This window comes from Lissotriton helveticus, chromosome 3_1, assembly GCF_964261635.1.
Source record: "Lissotriton helveticus chromosome 3_1, aLisHel1.1, whole genome shotgun sequence".
NCBI lineage: Eukaryota > Metazoa > Chordata > Amphibia > Caudata > Salamandridae > Lissotriton > Lissotriton helveticus.
In genome coordinates, this window is record NC_136061.1 from 1388294776 (window position 1) to 1388311897 (window position 17122).

The window sequence follows — 17122 nt, forward strand, 5'->3', positions numbered from 1 at the left end:
GTCACGCACACTCCCTATAACTCAGCCATACTCCTACACTCACTTTCTTTCAGACTTTCTCCTTTACTTTCCTTCCTCTCTTTTCACATCCTTCACTCTTTTCCCTTCCCTTACTCCCCTTACTCCACTTCAGTAACTGCTTCTGTCAATCCCTCTGTCCTCTAACTTACTCACTCCCCTTTTGTCACTCTCTCTCCGTTACCCCCATTCTCTCCGTCCTCTTAGTCTCTCACTCCTCTTCTATCACGCTCACTCCCTATAACTGAGCCATACTCTCACACTCACCTTCTTTCAGACCTTCTCCTTTACTTTCCTTCCTCTCTCTTCCCATCCTTCACTCTTTCACTGTTTTCCCTTCCCTTACTCTCCTTACTCCACTTCACTAATTCCTTGGCTTACTCTCTCTGTCCTCTTACTTCTACACTCCCCTTACCTCATTCTCTCTCTGTTAGCCTCATTCTCTCTGTCCCTTTAGTCTCTCACTCCTCTTCTGTCACACCCACTCCCTATGACTCAGTTATACTCCCACACTCACCTTCTTTGAAACCTTCTCCTTTACTTCCCTTCCTCTCTCTTCCCATCCTTTGCTCCTTCACTCTTTTCCTTTCCCTTATTCCTCTTACTCCACTTCAATAACTCCTTCTCTCAATCCCTCTGTCCTCTAACTTACTCACTCCCCTTTTCTCACTCTCTCTCTGTTACCCACATTCTCTCCGTCCTCTTAGTCTCTCACTCCTCTTCTATCACGCTCACTCCCTATAAGTGAGCCATACTCCCACACTCACCTTCTTTCAGACCTTCTCCTTTACTTTCTTTCCTCTCTCTTCCCTTCCTGCCCTACTTCACTGTTTTCCCTTCCCTTACTCTCCTTACTCCACTTCATTAACTCCTTCTCTTACTCCGTCTGTCCTCTTACTTCTACACTCCCCTTACCTCATTCTCTCTCTGTAAGCCTCATTCTCTCCGTCCCTTTAGTCTCCCAGTCCTCTTGTGTCATGCTCACTCCCTATAACTCAGCCATACTCCCACACTCACATACTTTGAAACCTTCTCCTTTACTTCCCTTCCTCTCTCTTTCCATCCTTTGCTCCTTCACTCTTTTCCCTTCTCTTACTCCCCTTACTCCACTTCAGTAACTCCTTCTCTCAATCCCTCTGTCCTCTAACTTACTCATTCCCCTTTTCTCACTCTCTCTCTGTTACCCACATTTTCTCCGTCCTCTTAGTCTCTCACCCCTTTTCTATCACGCTCACTCCCTATAACTGAGCCATACTCCCACACTCACCTTCTTTCAGACCTTCTCCTTCACTTTCCTTCCTCTCACTTCTCTTTCTTTACACCTTCACTGTTTTCCCTTCCCTTACTCTCCTTACTCCACTTCACTAATTCCTTCTCCTACTCCGTCTGTCCTCTTACTTCTACACTCCCCTTCCCTCATTCTCTCTCTGTTAGCCTCATTCTCTCCGTCCCTTTAGTCTCTCACTCCTCTTCTGTCACGCTCACTCCCTATAACTCAGCCATACTCCCACACTCACGTTCTTTCAGACCTTAACCTTTACTTTCCTTCCTGTCTCTTTCCTTCTTTTGCTCCTTCACTCTTTCCTCTTCCCTTACTCTCCTTACTCCACTTCACTAACTCCTTCTCTTACTCCCTCTGTCCTCTGAGTTCTACACTCCCCTTCCCTCTTTCTCTCTCTGTTAGCCTCATTCTCTCTGACCCCTTAGTCTGTCACTCCTCTTCTATCACGCTCACTCCCTTTAACACAGCCACACTCCCTCACTTATGTTTTATTCCTCCCTCACTCAGGGCCTCATTTATGAGAAATGATGCATCACTGCGTGAAAGCAGCGATGCGTCACTTCTCAGTGCGCTCTCCTTGCGACATTCCTGATGCGTCATATTTAATGTATGACGCATCATGTCGCAAGGAGTTACAGATACGTCAGTATTTCTGACGTATCTGTAAGCGCAAAAGTGACGCATTGCTGGAGTGTGTCACAAAAGTGACGCAACTCCAGCAATGCATCCTTTCACATGGGGCAAGCCCCATGTGAAAGGGCCTGCGTCAGTCTTACGCCTGCTGTGAGGCAGGCGCAAGATTTTGTCGCAACGGCGTCCTAAAAGTGACGCAGATAAATCTCATAGATTTCACTGCGTCACTTCTACGACTCTTCCTTGCGTCAATACGCCCCCTTTGCATACATTATACCTGGCGCAGGTATAATGTGGCGCAGGGGTTTACAAAGTTACGCACCTACCTAGATGCGTCACTTTGTAAATATGACTCAACAAGGCGCATTTTTAACACCACTGGTGCGTCACAAAAAGTGACGCACCGGCGGCGTAAAAGTGACGCATGGCCTCATAAATGAGGCCCTCAGTCTTCTACTCTCACTTTTTCTTTCACTTTCTCTGTCTCTTCACTCCCTTACTCACCTTGTCTCACACTCACTTGCCTTTATCCAGTCTGTATCTCCACTCTTTCCTAAATATCACTGCTCTTTTCTTACCCTTCCACACCCCTGTTCCTTTACTACATTTTCTTCACTTATCCTCATTCCCCATGTTCACTCTCCTTCTCCTCACTCACCTTCCACACTCACCTTCTTTCAGTCCCCCTACTTCACTTCCCTTCCCCTCTCGTCCCTTTCTTTACTTTCTCACTTATTTTCCTCTCCTCTCTCACTGCACTCCACTTCAGTTACTCTTTTTGATTTTTTTAAGCATACAGCTCTTTTTTGAGAATAGGAGGTAGTTCTAAAAAGAACTTTTTTTTTCTTCTTTTTTCGTTTTTTTCTCAACAAAAACAAAAACAGGGAATGTCAAACTGCTCAACAGGAGCAAAAAAAAAGAATCAAAATTAGGGATGGGGACGGCAGCGGTGGTTCTCTCTTGCTCGGACAATGTTCATAATACTTTGTTCGCCATAACAAAGTAGTTCACCACAATCTTTACAGTTGTTTGTGATGCCATGAAAAACAGGCTGAATATTTGGAATCAGCTGTTCTGGTCGCCCCCTCACCGATACAGATGCTCCTCCAGTTGAAGTAGAGGCACCATCCCTTGGAGCCTCTCGTGCCAGAGCCCTGACACTCTCCCGGGCATAGTTCTGAGGATGCCTGCGTTGAACGTGGCGAATCATAGTTGAATTTCCGAAACTGTACTTCCTTGTGGGGTCTCCTTGAGAAAGTACAGTATGGCAGATCTTGCACTCCACCTTTGGAGCATTTACTTTCTTTTTATCAGCAGGTATTGAGAAAAATTTCCATATGAAGTGCTCCTTTACTCTAGGCTGAGGAGCCTCTTCTTCAATGAACCCATCTGAGTCCTCACTGCTACTGGTGGGTCTAGCAGCCATGATAATTCCAAAAAGGGTGAGGAGCAAAAAACAGGTCTTCCAGTCACAAAAGTGAAAGAAGAAGTGAAGGAAATGGGTGGGGTTTTCATTCTTTGTAAAAAAAAACTATTAGCAACCAATGAAAATTGGTATTTTAAGGTCACATGACTTGGCGCGCTTACGCTGCGCGCACCGGAGCGCTTCTGGGGGCGCTTACGCAGCACGAATGTGGGCGCTTCTGTGGGCGCTTACGCGGCGTGCCTAAATGACGTTTTGCTAGCTTTACGAAAATGCAAAATCATTTCCATTCTGAAAATCCAAAATACTACTTTTATAAGTATGGTACTGAATGTCTTGCATTATTATTTAGTTTTCATACATATTTTTTTTACAAACGCAGAAATAGCGCTCTCGCTGCGCTCTCGGGAGAGCTTACCGGTGCGCGCACCCTGAGCGCACCAGGAAAAAATGATTAAAAAAAAGAATACATTGAACAAATAATTTTTTTAAAAAAAATTAATTATAATTAATAGTTATAAAAAACAGCTAATAAAAAAAGATCATAGGTTACAAAGTCGATATACAAAGGAAGTAGCTTTAAAAAAAACTATGAAATTCACTGAAAAAACCATAGGTTTCACAAACGTTATAGTTAGGAATTAGCATTTAAAAAACTTTTGAAATACACTGAGAAAACCATAGGTTTCACACTCGTTATAGTTAGGAATTAGCATTTAAAAAACCTTTGAAATTCATTGAAAAAACCTTAGCTTTCACACTCGTTATAGTTAGGAATTAGCATTTAAAAAACCTTTGAAATTCACTGAAAAAACCATAGGTTTCACACTCGTTATAGTTAGGAATTAGCATTTAAAAAACCTTTGAAATTCACAGAAAAAACCATAGGTTTCACACCAGTCATAGTTAGCTGAACATTTTACTCATACAAAACCATTGAAATTCCCACGTTATAGTTAGTTGGACTCACTATAACTCGCGCGCCCGCAATCCACTGCTGATGATGTCACATATTACATCATTCATGACATGGCCAGTGACATCACTGATGACATCACTGATGACATCTCAAATGACATCACTGATGACAATCCTGATGACATCTCAAATGACATCACTGATGACATCACTGATGACATCATCCATGTGATAATACGATGCACCTCCTCACACTCTAATCTAACCTTTGATACACCCAGTGTTAAATACAAACTACCATTCCTGAAATTATTGACACACCAATACCAGTAACTACATACGCACTCACTGATTTCTAGGTCTACACACACATCCACTCATTCACCCATACAATCACTCATACATACAGTCACTCATCAATAGAATACTATCATATTCACTCATACACCTATACAGACACTCACACACTGACACTCATCCACGGAGTTACTCACACACCTAGTCAGTTATGCAAAGAATCAATCTCACTCCCATTTCCACATCCACAAAGTTATACACACTAAACCTTACTTATTCAAACATATACTAACACATACTTACTCTCTTTTACAATCACTGATACAAGTACACATTGATCCATACAACCACTTACGCAATCACTGGCTCCCATGTATAGCCATGTATAGTCATTTACATATGCCAACTCTCCCAAGCACTATGTTTTACATATGTACTTACTTGGACATGTAGCACTGAGATATCCATTCACTCACAAACACACCCATGCACACAGTCAACCCCCCATACAGTTGTTTTCACATGCACTCTTGAACCCATACACCAAGTGAATCAAATGCTCACACATGTATGCACAGAGTCACACACCTCCTAGCCACCCACACACACACGCAGCCTCACATACAAATACTTGGGCAACCAATCAATAACCCATATAGCCACTCATATAGCTACTGATCAATACATGCAGCAGCTTACACAACAACAGACATAATGATGGACACATTCAGACAGTTTAGTCACTAACCCATGCATTCAGTAAGACACATTTAATCACTCACTCATACAGTCAGTCACGCACCTTCTAAATCCTTCGTCCAGACACTTATACATCCAATCATTCTTCAATATGTAAAACAAATTTAAACTTTACAGAAACACACAGACACTGGATGATGTCATCAGTGATGTCATCAGTGATGTCATTTGAGATGTCATCAGTGATGTCATCAGTGATGTCATTTGAGATGTCATCAGTGATGTCATGAGTGATGTCACTGACTATGTCATGAGTGATGTAATATGTGACGTCATTAGCAGTGCTTTGCGGGCGCGCCAGTTATAGTGAGTACAACTAACTATAACGTGGGAATTTCAATGGTTTTGTATGAGTAAATTGTCCAGCTAACTATAACTGATATAAAACCTATGGTTTTTTCAATGAATTTGCTAGGTTTTTTAAATGCTAATTGCTAACTATAACGTGTGTAAAACCTATGGTTTTTTTCAGTGAATTTGCAAGGTTTTTTAAATGCTAATTCCTAACTATAACGTGTGTAAAACCCATGGTTTTATTAGTGAATTTGCAAGGTTTTTTAAATGCTAACCCCTAAATAAAATATGTGTAAAATTCTTTTTTTTTAATGAATTTAAATACAACATCAAAACACTGAAAGTAGTTTTTTTTCTCCTTTCTTTATTGCCCTTCCTTTAGTTTTTCAGTCCCCTTAACTCACTGCCTTACCCTTAGTCCCCTTCTTTCAGTTACTTTTCAACTCCTCTTTTGTCACTCACCATACTCCCCTTTTTTCACTCTTTCCCTCAGTCCCTTCCTTCCCTCAGTCATTTCAATCACTCATTTATGCACTACGCTTTCATTCAAAAAAATGAACGACACAGTGTTTAAGAATATAACTCTTTTTAGAGAATTGAATGAGTTCTGAAAAGAACAGGTTTTTTTTCTTTTGTTGTTTTATATTTTTTTTTCCTTTTTTTTAAATGTTGAGATTTTTTAAAGAAAATTCAGGAACTGCAACAAGGAAACTGTTCAACCGGAACAAAATAAATGAAAAACAGAAAAAAAATATCTCCTTTCAGAGCATTTATGATTCGGAATCATGCGTTCAATTAGATTCAGGCTCTGTTCTCCATAAACAATAATATCAAAACATTTGTTGCACCGCATATGCACATGTGCCAAATATGGCCTAACGTCCATTTCTGCTGTTGCTGGCGATGGAGGTGGAGCTGGTGGAATCTACTGGGCCAGAGCTCTTGTGGCTGCTTGGGCATATTGCACAGGGTGCACATTTTTTACATGTCTTACCATGGTATGGATAGAAAAAGAGTATTTTTTAAGAGGGTTTCCCCTTGAAAGAACAGTACCACAAAGGGTACACGTTACTTTAGGGGCATTTACCTTTGTTTGATGCTCAGGAAAAGTAAAAAACTACCAAATAAAAGAAGATTTCCCTTTCTTAGCTGGCTGGCGATATTCCATGTGGGAGTCAGATGAAGAAGATGATGTTTCTTGTCTTTCTGCCATCCTGTTCTTTTTTCTGCTTCCAGCTCCAAAAAGGGTCCTTCTTCCAGGAGAATAAAGCAAATAGTGAGGGAAATGGGTGGGGTTTTGAAGATTCTAGATCTGAAACTACTATGAACCAATGAAAAATTTTGTTTTTGAGTCACATGACTTGATTTTTTTTTATTATTCAATTGTGAAGTGTGCGACCGGGTGCGCGCACCCCGCAATTTTTTTTTTTTTTAAAGTTGTTTTGGGTCCCCCGGAGAAACTCTAGGGGGTCAGGGACTGTCTATCTTTCCTCCTTTTCACGTTTGAAACATTTATGTAAATCGGGTAAAACGCCATTTTATTCCGACGTGCGCGACCGGGTGCGCGCACCCCGCAACTTTCTAGTAAAAAATAAAGGATTTTTTTGGGCCTTGGGGGTCCTTAATGGACCCCCTGAGAATACCTAGGGGATCAGGGAGTGTTTACCAAGCCTCATTCTCACGTTTTGAAACTTTTATGTAAATCGAGTTAAACGCCATTTTGAGACGGGATGCGCGACCAGGTGCGCGCACCCCGCTATTTTTCAACCCGTCGAGATTCTTCTGGGACCCCTTGAGAAGTTCTAGGAGGACAGGGTGTCTCTACCTTGCCTCCTTTTTATGTTTTGAAACTTTTATGAAAATCGGGCAGACCGCCATTTTAAAGTGACGTGCGCGACCGGGTGCGCCCACCCGAGCGCGCACGTCAAGTCATGTGACTCAAAAACAACACTTTTCATAGTAGTTTCAGTTCTAGAATCTTCAAAAACCCCACCCATTTCCCTCTTTATCTGTTTCAAGCTCGTGGAAGAAGGACCCTCTCCAGCTTCTCTGAGAAATAACTGAAATGGCAGCCAGACAGGAATAGTCATCATCTGATTCTGATGAACAGTATCGACTTCCTCAACGGTGAGTGAAGGAATCTTTTATTTGGCAATTTTTTCGATATCCTGAAGGACTAAAAAAGGTGAATGCACCTAAAGTCACGTGCACCATTTGTGACACTGTCCTTTCTAGGGGAAACCCTTCGAAAAAATATTCATTTTCAATTCACACGATGATGAGACATGTGAAGCAAGTGCACCCTGCACAGTTTGCGAAGGCATCAACTAGAGCCCTGGCCACACAAATGCCACCAGCTGTGGCCAGCACTTCATCGGCAACACCTCCATCTCCTTCAACTGCCGAACTGGACCTGAGGCCATATTTAAAGAAGGTGCACATGAGGTGCAACAAGTACAACGAAATTCTTGTATACTCTGAACAAAGCCTTGTGCTTGTTGAAAAGCGCATCATGGAGCATGTGTGCACAAGAAGGCGATAATTTTTTTAAATTTCAGTTTTTTGTTGTTCCTGTTGAACACTTTTCAGGATTTCAGTTTGTGTTTCAAAAAACCCCAAAAAAGTATAAAACTTTGTTAAAAAAAATACAAAATAACAAAACCAAAAAAAAAAGTTCTTTTCAGAACTAACTCATTTTACAAAAAAGAGCTCTATTTCTTATGCACTGTGTCATCTTTCTTTTGAATGAATGTGTAGTTTATAAATGGCTAGCTGAAATGAATGACAAAAATGGAGTAAGAGACTGAGCAAATGAGTGAGGTAAAGGAAGTATAGTGACTGAAGAAAGTGAAGTAAAAGAGTGACTGAAACAATGAGGCAGATGTACGTTACATGGTGCATCTCTGCAAATCAGCAGCGATGCGCCAAGTAACCTACGACAAGCAAAACCACCCAAGCGCCACCACTGATGTTCCACATTTATAATGTGGCACACCATGGGACAAAAATGGTGTCGCATTTCTAGAGTTGCGTCGCATGCGCGATGCAGCTCCAGCAATGCTCCTGGGGGGGCCCATTCAACTAATGCTGCGTCAAGCCTTACGCCTGCTTCAATCAGGCGCAGGGTTTTGACATAGCATTGGCCTAAAAGTGATTGCCATTTTTAGCAGGCGTTCCTGCGCAGGAACATATCCCCCTGCACCATTGCGCCTCCTTAAGGCACAGGGCTTTACAACGTGACGCATCTCCTAGATGCGTCACGTTGTAAATAACACGCACCATGGTGCATCTTTTGCACCGCCGCTGTGTCACAAAAGTGACCAACGCAGCCCCTGGCACATCTGCAGAGGAGGAACTAATTCCCCTTGCATACTGGGGGTCCCTGGGGGCCAACTAGCCCACCAGGAACCTCCAGTATTTCCCAGGGTGCTGCATTGCAGAGAGGTGTAATGAGGCCACACCCTTTTTTACACCTCTCTGCAGCGCAGCCCACGGGCGCGTTTGCAGAGGGGGAACTAATTCCCTGGGAGGCAACTAGCCCACCAGGAGCCTCCAGTATGCGCCAGGGGGCTGCGTTGCTTTGCCCCGGAGGGCGGCGGTCCCCGGGGCAGTGTGGGGGGGATTGGGCACCCCCACACTTCTTTATCACTATGCCCCCACAATTTGGTCCCCCTGGGGGGTAATTTTTAAATAAACATACCGGGTTTTTAAAAAAAACATTTTTGGCCTTGGGGGTCCTTGTGGGACCCCATGAGCAGGCCTAGGGGGTCAGGGTGCTTCTACCCTGCCCCCTTTTTGTGTTCTACACGTTTGTTTTTCTGCTTTCCTCGGTCTACCGAGCACAAGATGGCTGCCAACACTTCCTGGTTTGAAGTGTTGAAAGCCAATGAGCATGCAGCTTGTGCTCGAGAAGTTTTAGAACTCAAAAAGGGGGCAGGGTAGAAGCACCCTGACCCCCTAGGCCTGCTCAGGGGTTCCCACAAGGACCCCCTGAGCAGGCCTAGGGGGTCAGGGTGCTTCTACTCTGCCCCATGTTTGAGTTCTACACTTTTTTTTCTGCTTTCTTGTGCCTCAGTCTACTGAGGCACAAGATGGCTGCCATCCATTTCTGTTTTGGAGTGTTGACAGACAGTGGCAGCCAATCAGCATGAAGCTCGTGCACGGCAAGGTGCGCGCACGGTGCGCGCACGGTGCACGCTTATAGATATATAATTGATTTCAATTTTAATTTTCTCAGGAACTACTGGAGGGATTTACACTATTTAACCAAAAGCGTGATCTGCGTACCAGACTCTACCATTTTGCCAAGTTTGGTGTAATTCCGTTGAGCGGTTCGGGCTGTAGCTGTGTCTAAAGGTCCTATGGAAATTAACATGGGGAAAACACGTTTTGGGACCCCCCTTTTTTCTCGGCCCCCGCTTGACAAATCTACCCGAGACTTTTAGAGAAGGAGCGCAGCGGAGCTGGCCAAAATTTTGGAAAATTACAAGCAAATTCCTCAACCGGCGCCAAAGTTATTCCCAATAGAATGTTGCAGATTTCCTATGTAACAAGGTCCTAACTATAACTACCTACTGGCGACCGCCAGTAGGTAACATATATATATATATATATATATATAGATGAAGCTCCCACAGTTTTCACCCTCTTTGTGCACTCATGAACGGGTGCTTTACGCGGGTGTTTCTCGCGCTAACATCAGCCCTCACAACTTGCCTTCTTGATAAAGAAAGAAAAAAGCACTCATGGTGCGAGTCCAGGTCTTTTATTCACGGAGTCACAGTGACCAGACGCGTTTCAGCAGTCGCCTTTTTCGATGGTAAATTGGCGTCCCGGAAATGGCCTTCATTTATTGTATTTCATTTCCGACATTTCAAAAACATAGAAAGCGGACTTTTCATTTTCAAAACATGCGCCATCTTAGAACTTGCAAATACATGGTTCCCTCGCTTTATAGCAAAAATTCACCATGATCTCTTTTTTGATGAACACTATAGATACAATTTGTAGATATAACCCACGAATGGGTTCACCAACCACAGGTTATAAAAACACGCATTATTCTATATGTACGTTCAAAATCATAATAGCACATCCACAGCTGGTGCATGAAAAATAAATAAATACGATTTTAGATTCACGTTATATCACTGTAAACCAAACCATTAATCCAAGAAAAGTTCCAATGTTGTGCGCTCTCAGTGATAAAGATTGAGGGACTCTTGCAATACCTGTGGATACCTTGTGGAATCTTTATCACTGAGCGCGCACGAAATTGGAACTTTTCCTGGATATATTTATATATATATATATATATATATATATATATATATCTTTTTTGTTCAATGTGGTCTGCTCACAGGATCGCTCTACAGCGGGTGCCGGCGTTGGGCCAGACCAATGGCCAAAATACAATTTTTTGTACAAGGGACGCCGCACACAGCAACTTCTTTTCACAGGTTTATTTCAGTGCCCAGTCTAACACCAACGCGTTTCAGCCTGTCGGCCTTGCTCACGGTAAGTGTAATTACTCTCTTGCAACTGTTTATACTTTTTTTGATTTCTACTATTCCCATAGACTTCTGGGATATGTAGTTCTAACTCACATACAAGAATCCACTTTTTGTTAGGCAGTGTTCTCAATTGCTTATTGGGATACATGTTATCGCAATGTGTTTAAAAAATATGCATTTATAAGATACGCCGCATGTTTATCAAAGTTCAGTATTGCAATGTTACTCATGAAGTTATATTGAGTATGGCAATATTACATTTATACATCTTCAAATTTTTATACAAGGCAAACTCGATGCACATTATTTTTGTATATATGTCCTAATTTATGGTATAGTACCCATATCACAATGATTTTGCGTCATAGTTCCATGCTGCGTATTCTTTTCTCTTACGAGGGCAGTTGTCATTGGGGCCTCATGTCTCTACTTTTTACTCCAAGTGCACATAAAGTTCTTCATCGAAGTTCATGCCTCTCGGAATTTTTGTTCTTAGCCTTATAATGTAAAAAAAAATATATATATATATATATATATATATATATATATATATATATATATATATATATATATATATATATTATCTATACAAAGATACAAATATGAAGTTATAGTTAGGTGAGATTATCAGTGACAGCGTAAAGTTTTAAACTCACCAGTTATACTTATTTTTAGCAATTATAACTTGTGCTTAAGGTATCTATAACTCACGTGGCTATCATGCACAGTGTTCTTATCAATGATGTTATATCAAATGTTGCAGTGATGTTTTCCATGATGTTATAGAATATTTCATGAGTGATGTAATATGTTGGGTAACTATAACTCATAACTATGACTATAACTATAACTCATGCCTTAAGGCATGAGTTATAGCTACTAGAGATAAAAATACCAGGTGAATTTCAATTTCTTTTTTAGTTTAAAATATTACATTGTCACTGAACTTTTAACCCAACAATAATGTCACTTCAACCTTTGTTTTTTTGAGTAAATTTCTAGGGTTGTTTTCACGTAAAGTAATATTTTATTACCATATGTAAAATACAACTCCCCACTGTGCACAGTGCTGCCAACATCCCACCTGCGTCCAGGTTCTGCATCCAAACCATGCAAACTACCCGCCTCCCTGAGACACTTTGGGTCCTGGTGCCCTTCCCCTAGAGCTTTTATTTTTTTACTTAAGGGCAGTGGAGCGCATGGTCCCCCTCCCTGAGCCACTAAGGGCCCCGAAGGCCCATACCCCAGGGCCATTTTTTATTAAGTGAGGAGACATATAGACCCACTCTCTGAGCTACTAAAGGCCCCAGGTACCCCATCCCTTTTTTATTAAGGGAAGTGGAATCACAGTCCCTCCTCCCGGAGCTACTAAGGGCCCCGGGGACCACATCCCCAGGTCCTTCACTGGAGACCCCATCCCTTGGGTACTTTTTTTCAATTTACGGATGGGGGGGCACAACTCCCGCCTCAAGCCAATAGAAGCCAGGGGACCCCATCCCCGTGGGCCAAAATATATTTGTGATGAGGAGGGGGTGCACATAGCTCCCCCCTGAGCCACAAGGGCCCTCCATCCTCCAGGGCCTTTAAAGGGAGAGGGGTGCGCAGCCCTCCTCCCCTAGCCTATTGTGACCCTGGATACCCCATGATTGAAAACAAAAAAGGACACCCTGATAATAATCAATGCTCCCAAGGCAGGGCAAATATATTGTACATAAAGAGCCTAAGCAGCCTATTATTTTTAAATATAATCATATACAATGAGCCAAGCAAAATATGTGTTATTCATCATTACATTTTTCTGATATAAAAAAATATAAATTTTAGATCTGACCCAGGTGATGGGATCCCCGGGCTTATTAAGATGCAGGGAGAGGGGCTGTGCACCCCTCTCCCAATATTTAAGGGATGACTCCAGGAATGGGGTCCCGTGGCCCATTTGTGGCTCGGGAGTGAGGCTTTGTGTCCCCATCCCCTGATAAGTTTTTGGCCCCAAGGCATTGAGTCCCGAGACCTATACAGGTTCAGGGATGGAGGCTACATGTCCCTCTCCTATTTAATAAACAAATGTCCCCAGGGTATGGAGTTCTTGGGGCAATAAGGGCCCTAGGGAGTGGGGCACACCATATTCCTTTTCTTTACACTTTGACCCCGGGGGCTTGGGTACCTGCGGCCTTTAGAGGCTTGGGCAGGGTACTGCCATTTCATTTTTGTGGCATGCCATGTTCCCCAGAAGTCCCGCAGGAGTCCTGCAGGGCACCTGCTGGAACATGGCTTAAAAAAAACAAACATATTTTTCCCCAGAATGAGCAGTGTATCTCTCTCCTCTCCCCATATTATTTTTGGGATTAACTTCAGTACAGGGGTCGAAGTCCTTGAGTCCTATAATGGCTGCCTGCACCATTTTCTTCATGTACCAGGCAGCCAATCAGAGTGCTTGTTCCTGTGGAGCGTGTCTTCCTTGGGAGTGAAATGGTCCAAGGGGGAAACAAAACCTGGGCCACTGAGTACACTGTTTGTGAACAAAAATTGAGTTTGAGGGACTCTTGCAAGAGTCCCTAGAACTCAATCATCTATATATGCAAATATATGTGTACCTCAATATCTAAAAAATTACGGAATGGTTTTACAGCAAATGACAAAAAGCATGCTTTCTGGACCTAGATCTAGCTTCCTGCCAAAATTGATATAATTCAGGTCAACAGTTTTTGTGATAGTGCCTCTTTAAAAATTCTGTGGAAAATTAATGGGGATTATGCATTTTTGTACCCCCTATTTTTTCCAGCACCACTTGACTGATCACCCAAAATATTTCCATGCACAAATTAGGCGCAATAGAGCACATTTTTATTCAGAAGAATCCTGAAGATTCAGCGGGTGCCAAAGGTAATAGGAAAACAAAAAATGCATTTCCTATGTAAATGCTGACCTAACTATAACTATCCAGTGGCGACCGCCACTGGGTGATATATCTACATACACAAAAGATAAGCCAAGAGCAGTTTATGCCCTACTGTTGCACACAAGTGTATTGTACCAAATATCATCAGTGATCCTATGCTCAACTTTTCATGGGCCCACTGCGAAGAAGCCACCACTATTCAATTTACACTACAACAGTTAGAAAAGGTCCACTATATTGTTTTGTTTCTGGTCCAAAATCAGGCAATCCAATGTTAACAAATATAACAATGATGAACAAAAGATGAGATTTGGTTGTCAGGAGTCTTAAGAGTGCGTCCAGTGTCCAACTTTTATTGATTTTTCAATACATAAACTTTTCCAATTTGCCCAGCCAACTTGTTGTGTCCTCTATGGACTTCATCAAGGCTGTAAATTAAAATAAAATATATATACATCACCTATATGTAACTCCTATTTGACATTATTACAAAAACAATTATACATATCTATAAAATCACCCCAAGAGTCCACATATATTAATGGCATCTATCTTTTTAACAGAAAAACACATTTTCATTTTCCACTGTTGTCATAATTAATGCAATATGTACATAGCCCTACACAGCACGGTTCCCCGCTTATTTACAAAACTTTTTTTTTATTGCATTAAACGTTCCAAGGATTTTTTTTAACCTTTTTTCACATTTTATTTTATATTACAAAAATAACCTGCCTATAATTTGTGAAAATTAAATGTCAGTGTGTTATCAAAAGTTTCCCATTAAAAAAATTTTCCCAATAAAAAAACTATTACACATAACCATTATTGAAGCGGTTTCTTTCTGCAGCATTGGGACCCTTGCTGTTTGCCTGGCCGGAGGGAGCAACCACCATCACCTGTACTCCTCCCCTGCAGCCTTCATTACCGATCGCGCCCCCTGCTCCGCGGGAGCCGCTCGCAGTGGTTTCTTTCTGCCGCATTGGGACCCTTGCTGTTTGCCTGGCGGGAGGGAGCAACCACCATCACCTGTGCCCCTCCCCTGCAGCCTTCATTACCGCTTGCGTCCCCGCTCCGCAGGAGCCGCTCCCAGCGGTTTCTTTCTGCCGCATTGGGACCCTTGCTGTTTGCCTGGCCGGAGGGAGCAACCACCATCACCTGTACCCCTCCCCTGCAGCCTTCATTACCGATCGCGGCCCCCACTCCGCGGGAGCCGCTCGTATCGGTTTCTTTCTGCCGCATTGGGACCCTTGCTGTTTGCCTGGCCGGAGGGAGCAACCACCATCCCCTGTGCCCCTCCCCTGCAGCCTTCATTACCGCTCGCATCCCCGCTCCGCAGGAGCCGCTCGCAGCGGTTTCTTTCTGCCGCATTGGGACCCTTGCTGTTTGCCTGGCCGGAGGGAGCAACCACCATCACCTGTGCCCCTCCCCTGCAGCCTTCATTACCGCTCGGGGACCCACTCTGCGGGAGCCGCTCGCAGCGGTTTCTTTCTGCCGCATTGGGACCCTTCCTGTTTGCCTGGCTGGAGGGAGCAACCACCATCACCTGTGCCCCTCCCCTGAAGCCTTCATTACCGCTCGCGGCCCCCACTCCGTGGGAGCCTCTAGCAGCGGTTTCTTTCTGCTGCATTGGGACCCTTCCTGTTTGCCTGGCCGGAGGGAGCAACTACCATCACCTGTGCCCCTCCCCTGTAGCCTTCATTACCTCTCGCGGCCCCCGATCCGCTGGAGCCGCTCGCATCGGTTTCTTTCTGCCGCATTGGGACCCTTGCTGTTTGCCTGGCCGGAGGGAGCAACCACCATCACCTGTGCCCCTCCCACTGCCGTCCACCGCCAATATTTTTGGCCACGCCCCCCACTTCACGGGACGCGCGCTGGGGGAAGCCCAGGCACAGGGCGGGCCCGTTTGAGCCCATTCGAGGACGGGACGGGGCCACCTTCTTTTGTTTGCAACCTATTGACCAAGCTAAGGTTAGTACCTATATACTTCGGTTGCCTTTGCTGATTGATCTCTTTTAGTACAAGATCTACTGCATTTGACCAGAGGAGCAACTGCCTCAATCAAACTCTGTAATGGCTGCCTCCAAGGTGGGGAAGGGCAGAAAGTCGATCCCAGGCGGGTCGATTGTAGGAACACTGGACCAATTTCTCACTAGGGCATCTTCTATGCTGGCACACGAAATAGAAATAACTGAAAGGAGGTTATCCCTGGATCCCGCCTTTGACAAACGGTCGTCTTTGGGCTGTTTGGCACAGGTACTATCGCCAAATCGGCAGGGAATTATTGATACTGCTTCTTTGGGCGATAACGGCGAGGGCCGCCTTCAAGTACAAATAGAAAGCAGACCCTCTGATTCCTCAGCTAGCGTGGACGTTGCACCTACTGCCCAATGTGCGTCCACCCAAAAACACGACTCTCAGGGTCTGTCCACTTTGAGACTGCAAACTCGATCTGCTAGCAGCTCTAAAATGGGAGCCAAAGTTCCTGCAACAGATTCTAAAAGGAAGCGTGGAGGAGCCCCCATAAACAACAGGAAAGCAAAAATCCAGAAAGGTGATAATACGGGAGAAGGACATTTGGCAAAAATTATTAATAGCCCAGTCTTAAACCAGCGGAATGAACAAGTGCCTACGCTTCCACCAACCCCTGATGCTGCGTGTCTTACGGAGTTAGGAGATGATTTTTGGGCTAAAATGGAAAGCATTTTCACCAAGACTTGCCTTCCTCTCCATGACAGACTTAATGTTATTGAAAGTAGACTTTCGCGCTTTGAACAACTGTTTGCAGCTGCTCAGGGGGTGGAGGGCGGTTCTCGAGCAAATGATGATAATGCCACTATAGAGAGGCCGCCAAGGCTAGATAATGTGGCTTGTCACCATCCTGTCCTGTCTGAAATGAACAATTTAGGTAATTTATCCCCCCCAAAAGTACTGCTCAGTGAACACATAGTCCAATCTAGCAACAGTGCTGTGAATAACAACCCAGCAATGAGTAGAGTTAATGTGAATGAGGAGGGCAGAGGGGCAGTAAATCTACAACCTCCACCTAACAGTAGTACAATTTGTGACGTTCCAGTAATAGAACA

At 43.6% G+C, this 17122-nt stretch overlaps 1 pseudogene; it reads right to left on the reverse strand.

Moving 5' to 3' along the window:
• Positions 1–15839, reverse strand: part of LOC144824254 (uncharacterized) — a 103268-nt pseudogene extending 87429 nt beyond the window's left edge.
• Between the last annotated feature and the right edge of the window lie 1283 nt (positions 15840–17122).